Genomic DNA, 17986 nt, shown 5'->3' with positions numbered 1-17986 from the left:
CTCTCTCTCTCTTTCTCTCTCTCTCTCTCTCTCTCTCTCTCTCTCTCTCTTTCTCTCTCTCTCACTCAAACACGCACACACACACACACACAACATTCTCTCTTCTTTTCCCCTCTGAAATAAGTGAACACTTTTTGGAAAAAGAAAATGTCACAGGATCCTAAAATATCCCCCAAAATATCCCCCCAAATAGCCATATAAACACAAGATTTAAACCTGTACTGAAGCATTCTAATTCTGAGCAATACACGGAAATCCTCAGAATTGAAACACTGAGCACTGAACTTTCTGTTCATTTCACTTGATGAATTTGGAAACTTCATTACACCGAACTGAGAAGTCAGACTGGTGAAAAATGTGCTGGTCTAGTAGGCAACACAAAGACATGCGAGTTTGCATCTTTTATGAATTTCAGCCTATATGCCTCTAGCAAACATGCCTAAGATAACCCTCTGAAATCTGCTAAGTCTGAAACATATGTTGCCACTTATGGAGAGTATATTTTGAGATGGCAAGGGTCGTTTAATTTTGCACACACTTTCTTTTTGAAAGACATGACATCATTTATTTTAAAGTGATGATGTTACAGAACTTTCAGTCCAGAGACACCAGCGTAAGTGAAAAGGAAATGCTTTCAGCTAGTTCATTCCCTAACCCTAAACAAAAAGTGCACTCAGATCATTTTATTTTATGCACATGTCATATAACTATTGTATACACATGTTGTATTGCTTATCTGTATTGTCTTTCTTCCGTGACACTTAAGTGGGTAAGAATCCATTGTATCTTGGACACAATTGTCTCGCTGCCCTTAAATAATCAATCTCAGGTGATTGATTATCACAATGCAATTTTTCTTGATCCGCTGATATTTTCATAGGAATTATGTAAGACATTTCCAGTGGCACAGATTTTCTTCCCTAACCCCATATTTGCATTCATAATTTTCTAGTGACAACAAAAAACTGAAAGAGACTGGAATCCTACTACCTGCTTGTAGCTTTGCAAATTCAGACTGATTTAAGACATTTATATTAAAAATACATAATGCAAAAAAGCAATTTTAAAGATTAGAATAACAGAGAACTGTAGAACCTGAAAAAATATATTTTGGCCAACACTGTGGCACAGTCGGTTGCATCCCATTTGTACAACTATTTGAGTCCTAGATATTCCACTTACATTCCAGCTCCCTGCTAATTCACCTTGGCAAGATAGTCCAAAGTCCTTGGGTCTTTGCATCCGTGTGGGAAACCTAGAAGATCTCCTGGCTCCTAGCTTCAGCCTGGTCCATCCCTGACTGTCGAGGCCAATTAGAGAGTTAACTGGCACATGGAAGATATCTCTCTCTCTCTCTCTCTCTCTCTCTCTCTCCTCTCTTTCTTTCTGTAATTCTGACTTTTACATAAATAAGTAAATCTTAAACAACAACAACAAAACTTCAAAAATTCACCTATTGTGGGCATAAGAAATTGGCTTTTATAGGATAAATTCATCTTGAAATAAATTTGAATTTAATATAATCCTTCATTTCATAGTTGGAGAAAGAGTCATTATGTGGGTAGTATAATGACTATAAAATGAAGGACTCATTAGGTGATTGTTTGTCTTTAAAGATTGTAAGTCCCAGCTCTCAAATACTTTATATAAAAGGAACCTGAGGTACTCTCATTTGGCTTCATTTTTTATAAGTTTGAACACATTCATGTTAATATTAAAAATTGTAATTAAATACCAAAAAAAAAAAAGATTGTAAGTCCCGTAAAGTTTGGTTCATTCCTAACTCATCAGGCTCATCTCCTTCCAGACACTCACTTCATAAACGCAGTCTCAACTTTTACCATCCTTATCTTCTATGACTTTCTCACTTAAACAGCAGAGACTCATTCCATATCCTTGAATTTAGGTTGGAATTGTGAATTCTTTCTGCCAATGGACCTCCAACAGATGTACCTTAGGAAGGTTTGGGAAAAAGTCCACAATATCTGCTTAATCCCACCTCTTGCTGATGTTATCAAAACCTACAGCAGCCATCTGAAAAATACAGGATCAGAATTTCTGTTTTCCCATTGAAAACCAAGGCTGCCCTTATGCAGTGCACAGGCAACTGACATGTGAAAAAGCCCAGTCCATTTGAATAGCCCTCTGCCTTGACAAGGCATTACAGACCCTAATGTGTGAGCAAAAAGAGCCCAGTTCCTCACAGAGACTAGGCTACCAGTACTCCCATAGATTCACGAGCAAGGTAATTTTTTCTTTTTATCACTGCACATATTGAGATGTTATGACTATTGCTCAGCATTACTATGTCAATAGATAGCTGATAGATTCACTTGATGATTTCCAAACTGCTTCATCAGTGACTGCATTTACTTCAGTCATATTCAGAGACAGGCATTCTGTTAGGCCTGAGGCCAGTGAGTCAAAAGAACAGTACAGACCGTCAGGTGTACACTCACCCAGCTTATGAATAATTAAGGGGCTCAGATGGCAGATGTAATTACTTCAGAAATGGTTCTAATTGATAGTAAAATTAGATCACATGCAAGCTGATTCAGGACCCAAAGCAGATTTTGAATAAGAATAAGCTGATACCAACTGTGTAAAGAGAAATCTTAGTCAACAACCAGTACAATAAATTAACTGGAGAAGAGGTTCATTTCAGAGATATTTGTTGGCAGCTGGGACTGGACTGGGTGGAGCTGGGTTAGAAAGGGGCTGGTGTCCAAGAGCTGGGAGTCCAGCAACCACAGAAGCTTTTCTGGGAAAACAAAGCACTTCTTCCTTTTGATGTGGAACTCAGCAGGGACCTTCCCAAGACAACTTCCTATAAGACCTGGCCTACGCTCACTCCCAGTTCCTTCTATTTGGAGCAGTCAAGAGAAACTTTTCACACCTACAGATGGCAGGAGCTACTCTTAGTAATAAATAAATAAATAATAAGCTAGAGCAATAAACTCACTTTTAACCAAACAGACTCAAGATAGGATTGTTGCATAAAATATATAATAATGAGTTTAATTGATTTTTAGACAATTAGCATTAAACTATGTAAAGAGGCACCAAATATTGCATCAAATATAGTAAAAACATTGTGTATATAAGATTCTAGCTTAACTAGGTATCCTATGTTTTGCTACATCTAATAATTCTATTTGGTACTAGTATTTCATAGTCCACTTGAAATCTACGAGATCCCAAAGAACATACTTCATAACTCTCTTTCCTCCTGAACACTGGCAAATGCAAAGTCCCTTTCTGTCTTCCATCAATAGCTCATTTAATATATTGCAGGTGAGGAAGTCCTCTCCCACACCTCCCTATGTGTGCCGATGTATTATTGCTTCAGTAGTTACCATTCTGTACTGGCTTCCAAATATCCTCACCTCCATTCCCATGCCCTCCTCTTTACTCAGTAACAAAACTTTCTTTGCATCTAGGACCTGATGACAGCAGAAATAATGAAAGAAAAGAGGTAGTCACAGGAATGGGTAAAGTATTTTTAATACAAAAACTGAGGAATAAAGAGCAATCAGAAAAAGAAAAGGTTCCTACACCGATATTAAAAAGCTCCCTCTCACTTGAGAAAAAAGGTCATATTTGGATAGGACATGAACAGTAGAAAACTAGTTGTAAAGTCCAGCAGCCACAACCTATGATTAGCTCATTGACATTTCAATTTTAGTTTATATACAGGACCGGCTGCTATATACCTTAAAATGGCTATGGGTACTATTCAGCTGTCTCCTGTCTATTTCATTTTAGTATTTAGCCATTTTTTGTGTTGAAGTATAATTTTGCTGATCTTGGCAGATTTTAGGATAATCTAGACTGGCTTGTAACTCTAACAAGACATTTGTCGACAATTAAGGTGCAGAACATTTTTGGGGCGGGGGGGTGTGCAGGAAAGTCCCCAACACCATGGTGAAGAGTGACTAATCTGTGTCCCACCCAGCGAGGCATGAGCCAATCCACGCCAGCTCTTTCCTGTCAGATTCCAAGCTCTACTTTTTGTTGTTTGTCTATTTATTTTAGGTTTTTTTAGTTTGTATGATAGTTTTTTAAGGTATATAGCAGCCGGTCCTGTATATAAACTAAAATTGAAATGTCAATGAGCTAATCATAGGTTGTGGTTAAGAACTAGTTTTTTTTTTTTTTTTTTAACATACTGGTTACTCAAAACCATGTCAATTCCATAATGTTGCAAATTGCTGTTGATGTTATATTGGGACTCTTAATTGACTGGGATGATAGTCTACCAGCTCTAACTTCGGACCAGAAATGGTCTCCCCAAGAAACTGTTCAACCCAACTGGACAATAAGTAGCTGGACTCTATGCTTGGTATACATTTGCAAGGAAAGAATCTTGATTGAATTTGAACTGTAATACTGCACCAAGGTGGAGGAATCCACCGGGGGGGGGGGGCGTGGGGAGGGGTGGGGGGATTCCCAGAGCCTATGAAACTGTCACATAATGCAAAACAATTAATTAAAAAAAAGTCCAGCAGCAAGAGACTAAGACCTGAGCAGATCCCACAGAGGAGCCTATTCAGAACTGGCAGGCCACTGGGAGTTACTTTGCCTGCAGAGGACTACTCTCTACAGACTGCCTGAACTCCTGCTGTGTACAGCACCTTCATCAAGGAAAGTGAGTGTGCTCTTCAGGCAGTCTGTGCTGCTCTCACACCATCTATCTCTGATGAGCAGCATGTCCTTGAACTTCTGAGGGGACAATCTCCTGTTTCCAGATTAGAACTCGATTCTCCAAAGCCAGGCCAAAGTCTGCCAGTCACTAAGGGAGGAACTCAACAGAATAAGCTAGAAGTCACCCATCCAAAGCAAACGCAGCCCAGGACATGGTCAAAATATATATGGCTCCTCTTTTTGAAGCTTCCATTCTCCTAGGACCCCAAAGCTGTTATTCACTGTCTAAGAATGTAGATCAAGGATGATGGTTGGTTTTGTGGTACAGGTTGGTTAAGCTGCTGCCTGTGATGGTAAAATCACACACTGGAGTGCCAGAACAAGTCTCCACAGCTTCATTGACTCAAGTTCCTATTAATGCTCTAAGGAAAGTAGCCAAAGATAGCTCAAGTACTTGGGTCCCTGCCACAAATGAGAGAGATCTGTATGGATTTCTAGGCTCTTGGTTTAGCCCAGCCTATGGCCAGCTATTTCAACCACTCGAGGAGTGAACCAATAGGAGGAAGATTGTCTCTCCTTCTCTCTCTCTATCAACTGCTTTCAAATATACATTTTTAAAATGTATATGAACCAGTCACCAGACACATCTGACTTTGGATCCTGGTTGCTCATTTGTTAATTGTGTGACTGTGAGTGAGTTCATCAATCTCTAAAATCTTAATGTACTCACTTGTAAGTTGTGGATAATGACCCAACTGATGCATTATATGTGATACATATAATGCAATTAGTACTTCAATGACGACTTGTATATTGAATATGTTTCATAAGCAAGAACTAAAAAACAAAATAAAGACTAAATAAGAAAAAAAGAAAATTAAGATCCTAATACAGTGGGCCAAGGTTATGACAATGTGAACTACATTCTTCTGTTCCAGAATAATGTTTCATATTAAGTCAAAGAATTTTCTCCATAGTATCTTCTTTCTCTAAGGTAACTGGACAGAGACTGTGCTAAGCAGTAGCATCACACCCATCTACTATTGGACCTTCCATAGTCCAGGGTACTTGTAGTCAGCCACAGCATAAAATTCTTCAATAGACAATTTCAGAAATAAACAAACTATGAAATTTAAATTGTGCACTCTTCTGAATAGAAGGTAATGTCTTTCACCAAAGCATTACAAAAACGAAGTAGGTGGTTGTCCTTTCAGTGTATCGCTATAAAATCAATAGTAGCCTAATGCTATGTTATGATGCCTGCATCCTTCATCTCACTTCACCCCATCACGTAGGCACTGTGTCAACACATTATCATGAGCAGGAGCAGTACATGATAACTGGGAAGACACAGCTCACATTCACATAACTTTATTACAGTGTGGTGTTATAGATACCCTGCTTTATTATTGGTGATTGTTCATTCCTTACTTACCCAATTTATAAATTAATATTTATCACTGGTATAATAAATGAACACATAGGAGAAATGATTAAATACTTTCTATGGTCTTATCAACCACTGATTTTTGGAATATATCCATCGCAAATAAAGAAAGGGTATAACTATGCTAACCCTGCATATCTGAGGAAGCCTCCATCCCTGGCATTTAATTTTTATTTGTTTTAAAATTAATATCCAGTAGCCATTCCAGAATTTGCTTTTACCTTTTTACTTTTCAAGTATTCAAATAAGAAGGGGATGTGAAAAATGTGTGTGATATAGTCAAATATTTTAACGGGCTCATAGTGCTGTAAGGGAAAATGATGTATCCAGGGGTAACAGATTTGTGTTCCTATTGAATCATTTCAGTTCACTGAAACCATAAACTGCTAAGACCCCACTATCCAATCCCTGTGAGAGTTAGAGGTATATGATAGCAGTCCTGATGTTAAACACTTCTCAATGCTCAGAGGATTTCTGACTTAGGATGGAACAGCCCAAATATCAATCACACTCCCCGTGAGAAAAACATAGGAAATCTAGTGTTTCAGGAAGCCAATAGAAGGTAGTAGAATCAGTGTTGTCCTGGGACACTTGTGAGATTCAGGGAAGTCATTTTTAATCTCTTGGAACTCTTCCTGTTATTTGGAACATAGAAACAATCATGCTTGTTTCCCAGAGCTGATTTGACAAATTGAGACAGTCCAGAGCCAACATAACAATGATGAGTTTAGACACAACAAAGGGTAGCTATTTTATAATATTTTCATAGTCACTAAGTTACATATAGTAAACTAAGGAAAGAAGAAAACAAAATTGAAAGAATGAAGCTTCTTATTTAGAAGACACAAAATATCAATATAAAACTACATAGGATAATTGTAACAGTGACATAGACAGAAGTATTTGATTATAAGTCAAATGCTATGTCTTCAAATCATCCCCTATTCAAAACTTGTGAGGAAAAACATGGATAGAGGGCTTTGTATTGGTTTGGGGCAAGCATTTAAATTCTAACTTTAGACACATCTTTATGAGTTTCAGTTTCATTTGTCAGTTAACAAAATCCTCTATTCTCTATTTTTGGTTTCCCTGCTACAAGAAATTCTTCTTGAATCCTTGAGGGGAAAACCATGTAAAGTGAGGGTTCCAAAAACATTTTAACTGTCAGTTATGTACTAAGAAAAGGCAGATTAATCCCCACAGACCTGTTAGTTGGCAATGTCCTCCCTTAATGTATTTAGCTATAGTGTTTATACGAATTTGATAACCACACTCCGGGTGTCTCCTCACTGCTGCATGAAATAATTACTGCCCTGGGGGAGTGAAGGCAATCAGCACATTGGGTCTCATTGCACCAGGGGAAGAGGAAAGGGGCAAGGGTGATTATCTTTCTGTAACACTAACAGCTATTGTGTCTCATTTCTTAAATTCATTTCAAGGAAATGACACTGTTTTTGTTTTCCTTAAGTGATTGTTTTTTTCCCTAGCCTCTCTTTTCTGTTTTGTTTTCAACATAAGAAAGGCCAATGTGCTGTTCAAAAACTTTATTGGGAAAAAAGAATTCATGATAAGAACATGGAACAAAGGGAAGTCTTCTGCATACAGGTGGGAGTATGAATTATTTAACTACTTGGAAGACATTCTAGGATTATCTACTGAAGTTCATGATTATGCACATGGCTCTGAACATTACACCCTAAAGGAAGGAAAGCGAGTGTGCTCCCTGTGCTGAAGAGACACGCATAAGGAGAATCACATGCCAATAAATGAAGGTCTTTTTGATTTTTACTTGTTAAACTTATTTGGTGAAATATTAAGTATTTTATTGACATATAATACTGGGATATGAACTGTCTGGGAAGTTTTTTAAAACTGGGAAACAGGAAGTCTGGGTAACAGTGGTGAAAGGAGGAAAAAAGGGAATGTTGTTATATCCTTAGAATTATATCTAATATGCTGTTTTAATTAAAGTTTAAAATAAACAAGGAAAAAGAATAAGAATCTCAGTGTTATCTATAACCCCACCCTGCGAAAATATCCATTGAGAACAAACCAGATATATTGCAATCATATTCATATTTCAGCATACTCAATTGCAACTAAATGTATGACTGTAGATATTTGTTAAAGCATCGATAAACTATCAAATATTTGCTTTAGGAAAATAAACCATATGCTAAAGAATGAGATGATGTGACTCCATTTACGTGATGTTCAAAACCAGGCAAATGTAAATGACAGAGTTGTTTGGAGCTCTCAGCGGAAGGCGCCAAGGTGGTCACACTGCAGGGGCAGAGGAGACTGACTGGCAGAGCCTTCAGAGCGAGGATCCGTGAGCTCCAGTGATGCTTAATTTCTGGACATGCTGTTCAGCATTAATCCACTGATCAATTTAGTCCATTAAACTGAAGAGCTATGTATTATGTTCTACATATGCCTTACATTTCACCAAAAAAAATGGATTAAACATTTTTGTTTGCTATGAGTGTTTAACAGTTTTTTCTAAGCAGAGCAAAGGGGGCTAACGTAAACCAGTTCACACTGAATCTTTCATAAACCTAATCCATTCGGCTTTCCCCTTTGAAGAATAAGGGCAGAAATTCCCCCAGAGTTGCCCACGGCCACAGAAACAGTGAAAACACAGAATCCGTAGGTTAGCTCAGGTTTGACTCCTAACGCAGGCTCTTTGTGTTGGATCATGCTGATTCTGTTTCTGTTCAACCTAACTGATGTCTAGAAATGTATTACTTTCTACTTGGAAGTCTACTGAAAACATGCGCTCAGAACAGAGTATTGGTACACAAGCTACCTCAAATATTTCAAATGGAACCTAAAAGAAATGTGTACTTAGGCTAAATTAGATACTTTAAATGACAGAGACTATTTTATGAGTCATCATCACAAATAAAAGGGGTTCAGGTAAGAAAATTTACAAAATGTGTACTAACTTTGGGCCCAGTGCAGCAGCCTGGTGGATAAGGACTCGCCTTGCATTCCCCGAGATCCCATATGGGCCCTGTTTTGTGTCCTGGTGGCCCTGCTTCCCATACCTCTCCCTGCCTGTGGCCTGGGAAAGCAGTCAAGGACAGCCCAAAAACTTGGGACTCTGCACCCATGTGGGAGACCCGGAAGAAGCTCCTGGCTACTGGCTTCGTTGTGGCCAGTTGGGTCACTTGGGGAGTGAATCAACAGATGGAAGGTCTTCCTCATTGCCTCTCCTCCTCTGTGTATATCTGATTTTCCAATGAAAAATAAGTAAGTCTTTATTTTACAAAAGCTAACTTTTATAACAGGATACTCTCCTATGTAGCTGTGAGTCACTGAAAAGAAAGCAAAGATAGAATCAGACAGGAAACGGTCAGCGTGGATTCACTCATACCTTACTAGGTGGAACACAAAGATTAGTTACTCCTCACTGGGGTATTGAAGATTTCTCTGCACACCCCTCCTAAAACTGTTATGCACCTCAACTGTTGACAAATGCCTTGTTAGAGTTATAAGCCAGTCTAGACTACCCGAAAAAAAGCCAGGTTAAGCAAAATTAAGCTTCAACGCTATAAAATGCTAAATACTATAATGGAAATAGACACGAGACAGCTGAATAGTAATCTATAGCCATTTTAAGATGTATAGAACCTGGTTGTATATAAACTAAAATTGAAATGTCAATGAAGAAGTCACAGGATGTGGTTAAGAACTTACATTTTTTTAACATATTGGTTATTCAATACTATGTCAATTAACTCCATAACATTATAAATTGTTGCTGATGTTATGCTGGGGCTTTTAATTGATTGGGATGATACTCTGCTGGCTCTACCTTCAGACCAGAGATGGTCTCCCCAACAACCCACTGAACTTATCTGGACAATAAGATGCTGGACTCTATGCTTGGTAGATGCTTGCAATGAAAGAATCTCAACTGAACTTGAACTGTGGTTAAGCAACAAGGTGGAGGAATCCACCATGGGGGGAGGGCACAGGAGGGGTGAGGGGAATCCCAGTACCTATAAAACTGTATCACATAATGCAATGTAATTAATAATAATAAAAGATAGATCTAAAAAAGAAAAAAAAGTTCATAAAAGCTTTTAGCCTTCTCAAAAAGGGAGATTACTCTTGATTTATTTATTCCAGACACACAGGAGCTTTTCAATAATTTCATGGAAAATGGCATTAAAAGTGTTTGCATGGGGCCCAGCGGCATGGCCTAACAGTTAAAGTCCTCACCTTGAACACCAGGATTCCATATGGGCACCGGTTCTAATCCCGGCATCTCCACTTCCCATCCAGCTCCCTGCTTGTGGCCTGGGAAAGCAGTCGAGGACGGCCCAAAGCTTTGGGACCCTGCACCCGGGTGGGAGACTCGGAAGAGGTTCCAGGTTCCCGGCTTCGGATCGGCGCTGTACCAGCCATTGCGCTCACTTGGGGAGTTATCAGACGGAAGATCTTCCTGTCTCTCCTTTCTGTATATCTGACTTTGTAATAAAAATAAATAAATCTTTTTAAAAAAGTGTTTGCATGAAAAAAAATTGAGATTCATACACAATTTTGGTTCATAGCATTCATCTTTCATGAACTTTTTGAAGATCCCAACGTAAGTGTAAGTCTCAAAACTGCGCCAAAATACACTCATTAAAATGTTTAAGCAGTTGAGAGTGAGAAGTAGAGAGATTTTCTGTCCACTAGTTTACTCCCAGATGGTTGCACCAGCCATGACTAGGTCAGGTGAAACCAAGAATCAGGTGCTGTAACCAGCTCTCCCATGTGCCTGATGAGAAATCAAGGTCTTGAGTTACCATCTACTGCTCTAGGAATACTAGCATGGAGCTGCAACTGAAGAAGAGTAGGTGGGACTCGAACCTACATCCTGATAGCAGATGCAAGCATCTCAGCAGTGGCGCTTAACCTTCTCAATTGCAATGCTTACCCTTAACTTCATCATTTAATTCCACTTGCCATTCAATTTTTGAAGTATCCTTATATGATAATGTTACTGTCACACTGTGTTCTTATTCCAAGGGACATTCAAAAGAAACATAAGGTGATGACTTACACTGTGCTAAAGAAAAGTTTGAGTCACAGTTAAATTTTAATGAGTTAATTTGAATAAGAAACAATTCATGAAATGAGGGAGAATAGACCAAGAAAGATTTAGTGTTCCAATGACTAGTTTATGTGGGCAAGTATTTACAGGAAAAATGCAGACACACAATAAAGAAATTATTTGGTGGATTTACAATTACAAAATTGCCTTTATAAGTACTTACTGAAAAGTCTTGATTGGCTATGGGTAAGTTCTGTTTCTACTGAACATAATCAGCTCATTTTACTCTTTCACTTGTGTTTCCAGTATAAGAAAGGTGAAGGCTATTTTCAAAGCCTGACTGATGTGTTTCTTTGGGAATATTTCAGGCCTGACTTCATTTAAATTTTGCTTTTAACATAGGAAAGAACTTGACGCAACCAAGTTAACAAATGTAATATCTTTAAAGAGTGACAGGTAAATCTCTGGCATAAACAATAGGCAACGGATGAGAGACTGACACTGAAGAGAAATCAGTGGCATAAACCAACGTCTTGCCTGAAAGATTGTAAAGGATCCAAAGCAAGAAAGATTGGCAGAGAACCACACAGCCACAAAAGCTGGAACAAGAAACGTAAGAGAGAAGCAACAGCAAGCAGACTTTCCTGAGTTAGAAGTGTACGTGAGAATGAAGAATAGCCAATAAGAAGGTACAGTGAGAGGCCAGGCAGGCTAGCAGGCAGCTAGGCCAGCCATGATGGAAATGAGAGAGACAGAGTCCCTTCAAGAGACGTCGCCCCGAGGTTACCTTCAGCAGAACTTAGATTTTCCCAAGACTAACCTAGACAGGATGGCCAAGTTCAGCCCTCTCATGGGGGTTAGTTTGATTATGAAAACAGTCTGGGCAGGATTGCAAAATCCAGCACTCTGACAGGGTGTTCTTCCTGCCATGAATCCGGTTGTTATTTGAACCCTCTAATTGGTTGTTTTCCTGTTCCTCCCCTAGTTAGTTAAATCTAGGTAGCCAGTACCTTTCCTGGGCAGGTCCTCCTTGGAGTCCCTCCCTCCTGACTGCTGCAGGAGGAGGCTTCCCATGTTCAGTGAATGCTGTTTTACTCATTGTCCATGTCCATGTGAAAACTATTCCTCAATATGAGACAAGAAGTGCAGTTGTCTTCATCATCTTATAGCAACATCAGCTAGAGTCTGATGTGACTTCAGATGTCAAAATCTTTCATTTTAAATAGAGATCATTACTGTAGAATTAGAAGGATTATTTCCTAATGTCAGGGATTCAAGTTACTTCCATCTGTGACTTCAGTACCCTCCTTGTTATCCAAAATGGCCAATGGCCACAGGAGCTCCAGCCATCACAACTGAATTCCAGCTAAGAACAGATAGGGGGGATGAGAAAGAATCCAAAGCAAATGGCTAATCTAAGCACAAGAGAGGCTGGGAAATTCAAAGAAAAAGCTAAAAACCTGCTTGTTTATATATCAATATGCATATGTGCATATGTACATTAGTAATATATACTACTGCATTATACATATCACATTAGTAATATATATTAATAATGTGCATGTGTGTATGTATATACATATATATGATGAAAAAGAACCACACTTGAGCAACAAGGAATTTGTTACAGAGGGAAAAAGGATAAAGTTACAGAGAGATAAGTAGGGTGGGATATACTTAGGGATTTGTTAGGTCACAGTAAATTCAATATTATACTTGAAGGCAATGGCCTCTTACCTCTGAGATTTCTAGCTCAGGATTGCTAGAGGGAAATCCTTGCTGGCAGACTGCACCTTGTGCACAACCATTTTTTCAATCCTTTTATAGGGGTTGGCACATGTTTAGGGAGGTCCCTCTGATTTGAAGTCATCCGACTTCATTTCTTCTCTCTTCTTGAGGTCAGCCACCACACACTCTCAAGTCTTTCAGGATCACAATCTTGCACAAAACTTGAAAAAGCTTGCCAGAATTATAAAAACAAGGGTCCAGCAGTCATCTCTACTAGCAATAACTATGGAGGAAAAGAAATGGTAAGGACGATGCTTGGCATTATGTGTGTAACCGCGACCCACCAATATATGAATTGAAGTCTTAAATCTTGGTAACTCCTAATGTAATCTTACATGGAAATAAGGTCTTTGAAGATGTAAACAAGGAATTATGGGGTCATGATGAATTACAGTGGGCTCTAAATCCAATGACTGGTGTTTATATAAGAAGGTCATGTGGAAATCTAAAAACACAGAGAAAAACAGAGAGAAAACCCTTGTAATGACGAAAGCACACTTCAAAGTGACAGCGCCAGCCATAAGCTAGAGAGCAGGCAGAACACAGTCACCGTCAGGATCAGGGAGAGCAGGAAGCAGTACCTCTTCAGGCCCTGCCTAGGGACCCAAGCATGCTGAAATCATTATCATACACTCTGAAAAAACACTTATCTGTGATAGCCACCCATTTCATGGTGATTTTTTTTTATGGCAACCCTGCAACTATTACCAGCTTTTTGGGTATAATTGAATCAGCAAAAGAAAAATGCGAATGAAACCAGAAGCTGTTTTGGCTATAAACATTCTCCCACCAGCAGTACTGGGAACAGGCTTAGAAACAATTGCAGCCTTAACCAGAGAGCCAAGTTACCACCTGAACTTGAATATGCCAATGTTAACATTCCTAGCTACTTTGGAATCCTAATGGAGTCTCTCATTGGAAAACAGTGAGGCTGCAAACCAAGTGAGGGGAGTGCATCACAGGCATCTTGTTCTCCTTTCCCTACAGCTCCTGAAAAATAAGACCAAATATGAACAGCACCACATTTTTTGTGTTTTTTGTGTTTGAAGGAGTTAGAGAGAGAGAGAGACGGGGTGAGACACAGACACAGACACACAGACACACACACACACACACACATAGACCTTCTATTCACTGATATACTCCTCTTATGGTATCAATGGCCAGAGGCAGGTCAGGCTGAGACTAGGAGCCAGGAGCTCCTTCCAGGTCTCCCACGTAGGTAGCAGAGGCCCAAACATCTGGACCATCATCCACTGCTTTCCCAGGCCTTAACTGAGAGCTGAATCAGAGTAAAGCAATAGACATACAAAGTGGTGCCCATGGGTATGCCATGTCACTGGTGGTAGTTTTATCAGCGATGCCCCAACACCAGCCACAGAGCATCACAAAAACAATGAGTACCCAATACTCATTTACTGAATACTACTTGAAATATTTGAGAAGTAGTTAGAAGTAGTTAGGAACTATGTGTCTCCTAAAAATGTTTATGTTGAAGCCTTACTCTGAGCACATCTGAATGATTCTACTCAGAAATAGGCCTTTCTGGCATAATTAAGTTAAAATGAGGCCCTGAGAGTTGGCCCTATTCCAATATGACAGGTGTCTTTGCAGCAAGATGAGGTTGGAACACACAGAACTGTCTGGAGAAGAGAGAATAGCTACATACAGGCAAGACCACGTGGGATGTGGAGAGATGAGGCAGACTCCTACAGGTCAGAGAGGACTTGCAGAAAAATTAGCAAAAGCCACCAGCACATTGGCTTTGGAATTACAGCCTCCAGAATTGTCAGAAAATGTGCTTCTTATTTTATTCCACCACCAAATACGTTTATTTTGTCATGGCAACCCTAGAAAACTCATCCATATTTTGGAGTACAAAAGTGAAGTAGAATACAACTGAAATAAGTACTTGAAAATACAAAAGCGATTTTTCATTTGCTTTTGTGTAACAGAAAAGACAGCATAAGCACTTTACCGCAATAGTAAGAGACCCATGTGGGCATGAAGGAAGGCATGAGAGACAGCTACAATTTCTCTCACCAAGTCAGTACCCAGGACAGTAAGACAGTAAGGCACTTGGACGGAAGAACCAGAGAACTCCAAGATGAGCAGAGAGCCAAGCAGCGAACATGAAGAAATGTTGAAGCAGGCATGACCAGCCTCACTTTCTCAGGGGAAAAATCAAGGCTGTGCCATGACAGTCGGGCTTTCACTGGGAGTGAGGGCCACAAACAGCACTCATATTAAATTAAAATTTTCAGCCGAAATTTCCTAAAATTTGCAAAGTGTTCGATTTTTGAGTTGGGAGATGGTACAAGTTATGAAAAAAAGCCAATGGAAAAACCACATGATGGAAGAAAAAAGCCAAGTCTTGTTCCCTGCATTGCAGCCAGGTGTCTGCAGGGTACATTGCAGGGAAGGAGCCCTGGCTTCCAAGGCAGAGGGTTTCAGAGAAGGCTGGACTGGGGGCCAACAGAAGCAAAGGCTCTTGATCCACCAGCTTTAAGTAGAGCATACATACAAAGGAGACACAGACAAACGATGTGTCTCACTTTGGAGAATAATTCAGCCTTTAACAGCTTCTCAAATCTGTTGTTTCTGCATGCAGCAGCAAAAATATTTAATACATAATAAATAAATCTTTCACCTAGTATAGAAACAGAATTCTTCTGCAAGTCCCCTTTTTCCCCCAACTCCAAATGCCTAAAGTTAATCCATCACTTGTACAGTAAACATTTGATCACATACTTAATAGGAAACCTAGAGCCAAAGCTGAAATGATCACCTCAAAAAGGAAAACTAAATTAAGTGAGTGACAGGACATTCTGCTGAACACACATACAAGGAGAAAGAAGAAGAGAAAAAGGATGAAATCCAACCAAAGCTGATGAAGAGAGCACATTCTGCTGGACAAATGTTTTTATGATGTGTAATGCCACTCTGGGAAAAATCTCATGGATTCTGAGACACCAGACCCTGCCACAGCACATCCAAGGGAGGAACCTATTCCTGTCTTTCTAGTTTAAGAAATTCCACATCACAAGGGCGAGAGTGATACAGGGTGGGATGCTACCTGGCGGGAATGCATTCATAGTCTAGGGAAATGGTTGCTTTGGCTGTTTGAACCAACTCTCATCTGGCAATGATCTCCTTCCAGCTTCCATTCAGCTCCTGCTTGCCCACCATAAATTTCAACAGCTGCTTTTTGCCCTGGGATCAAGTTTTGGTTTTCTATCGTCAAGTGTCCTGAATGGTGCCTAGCCTAACTTTGGGAAGATATGCCTGTCTCTGAGGGAGATGATCTCCATTTGAGCTCTGATGGTGGTAGCGCATCCTAGAGGGACAGAAGGAGAACAGATCAGGGAATTATCTCATATTCTCCTCTTCCTTCTGTTCATCGGTATTTCCAGCTCACACCTGTGCACTAGAAGCAGCTTTGGAGTAGGATAGTTGTTAGAACTGAGAGAGTTTTCAGGTAAATGTTCAAAAAGGCCTAAATTGCCTGGATGCACTTGTTTGATAATATAATATAATATAATATAATATAATATAATATAATATAATATAATATAATATAACATGACATGACTAGGCATAGAAATGGGTTAATGTATGCAGGAGTAAAGTGCCTCCTGATTACAATTTGGCCGAGACCCTGGCTGAATTGTGCTCTGAGATTTTACAAGAGGAAGAAATTGGAAGTGATAAACTTGGATATTTAGGAGAGATGACTAAACAAAGCGTGGGAGGTTACAGCCTAGTTTCTTTTTGTTGTTTATAGCAAAATGAGACAGAAATAGATGGAAGAAGGAATTGCTCAGCAAAAGGGATCAAAATTTGCAAAGAAAAAGTGATTGTGGCAGATAATCATTTGATAAAGAGATTAGGTTGAGCATGGCTCATAATCATCTCCACAAAGCTGTTTCAGGGTAGATGGAAAGGGCGAGAGATAGGACAAAATGCTGGAAGCCTTTTGGACTTTGGGGAGTCTACACGACAGGACAATAAAGCACTCAGGCCAGAAACATGCTTGTTCTCCTGGAAAAAGAAAGAATGACCCCAAAGACTATTCAGCGATCAACAAGGCTGCACTATCTCCAGGGCCCAGACATGACAGCTCAGGTGGGAAACAGTCTACATTCCAGCAGGCAACTACTACTCAGGACCTCAGGGACTGGAACTGCTGTCAAGTGCAACCCAGGAGGTCCACCTGGAAGACAACATCAAACCAATGGTTATTCTGCAGTCTTAGATGCTAGTGGAATTCACCCTGCTAGGATCTGGATTACTTGCAGGTGCAGTGCAAACAGAAAAATCTTCCTAATGTCCTTCAGAACATGAGTTTATTTAATCTTCATTTAAAACTTTGATGGAAATGCTAACACTCCAGTTAGGCTGCTTAACCACCATCATAAAAATCATTGGGAAACCAGCAATGATTGTAACATTTTCCAGAAATAAATCTCCAAAATTAGGTAATTAGAGTCATTGTTCAATGCTGTGAAATATCCACTCTTTTTTCTCATTGCAAAGGTACAGGAAAGACCACTCTAAATTCAGTTATGACCATAGTTGTAACCATTCCCACAAGGTACAAACAGGATAGACAGCATCACTCACTTCAGCTTCCAATGTTCATGTTCATTGACAGAGTGAAAGAATTAACCATAAGCTGTAAGTGGATATTTTCTCTATTTTTTCATGCCTGCTACCCTTCATAATGGATAACGTGCATCGTGAGATTCAGGAATCTGTTTTTGCCATAACATACCACTCAGATCAGCTCTTTTCATTTCATCTACTAGTAACTTTCATCCAAGCCTCATCACATCGTATCTAAAATTATGATTCTGATCTAATTGGTCTTGGAAAAAATACCATTCTCACAAAGCCTTTTTACTTCATTTTTCTTATTGCTTTCCATCCATCATCTGAGTTTTTGCAGATTCTATCTCCCTACAGCATTTCCAATAACAAAGTCAATATATCATGTATTTGGAAAGTGATACTATGTTTTCCTTTCAGTTACTGACATATTTTATCCACAATGCCCAACT

The sequence above is a fragment of the Ochotona princeps genome, chromosome 5 (genome assembly GCF_030435755.1).
Source record: "Ochotona princeps isolate mOchPri1 chromosome 5, mOchPri1.hap1, whole genome shotgun sequence".
Lineage (NCBI taxonomy): Eukaryota > Metazoa > Chordata > Mammalia > Lagomorpha > Ochotonidae > Ochotona > Ochotona princeps.
This window is presented reverse-complemented; position numbering follows the sequence as displayed.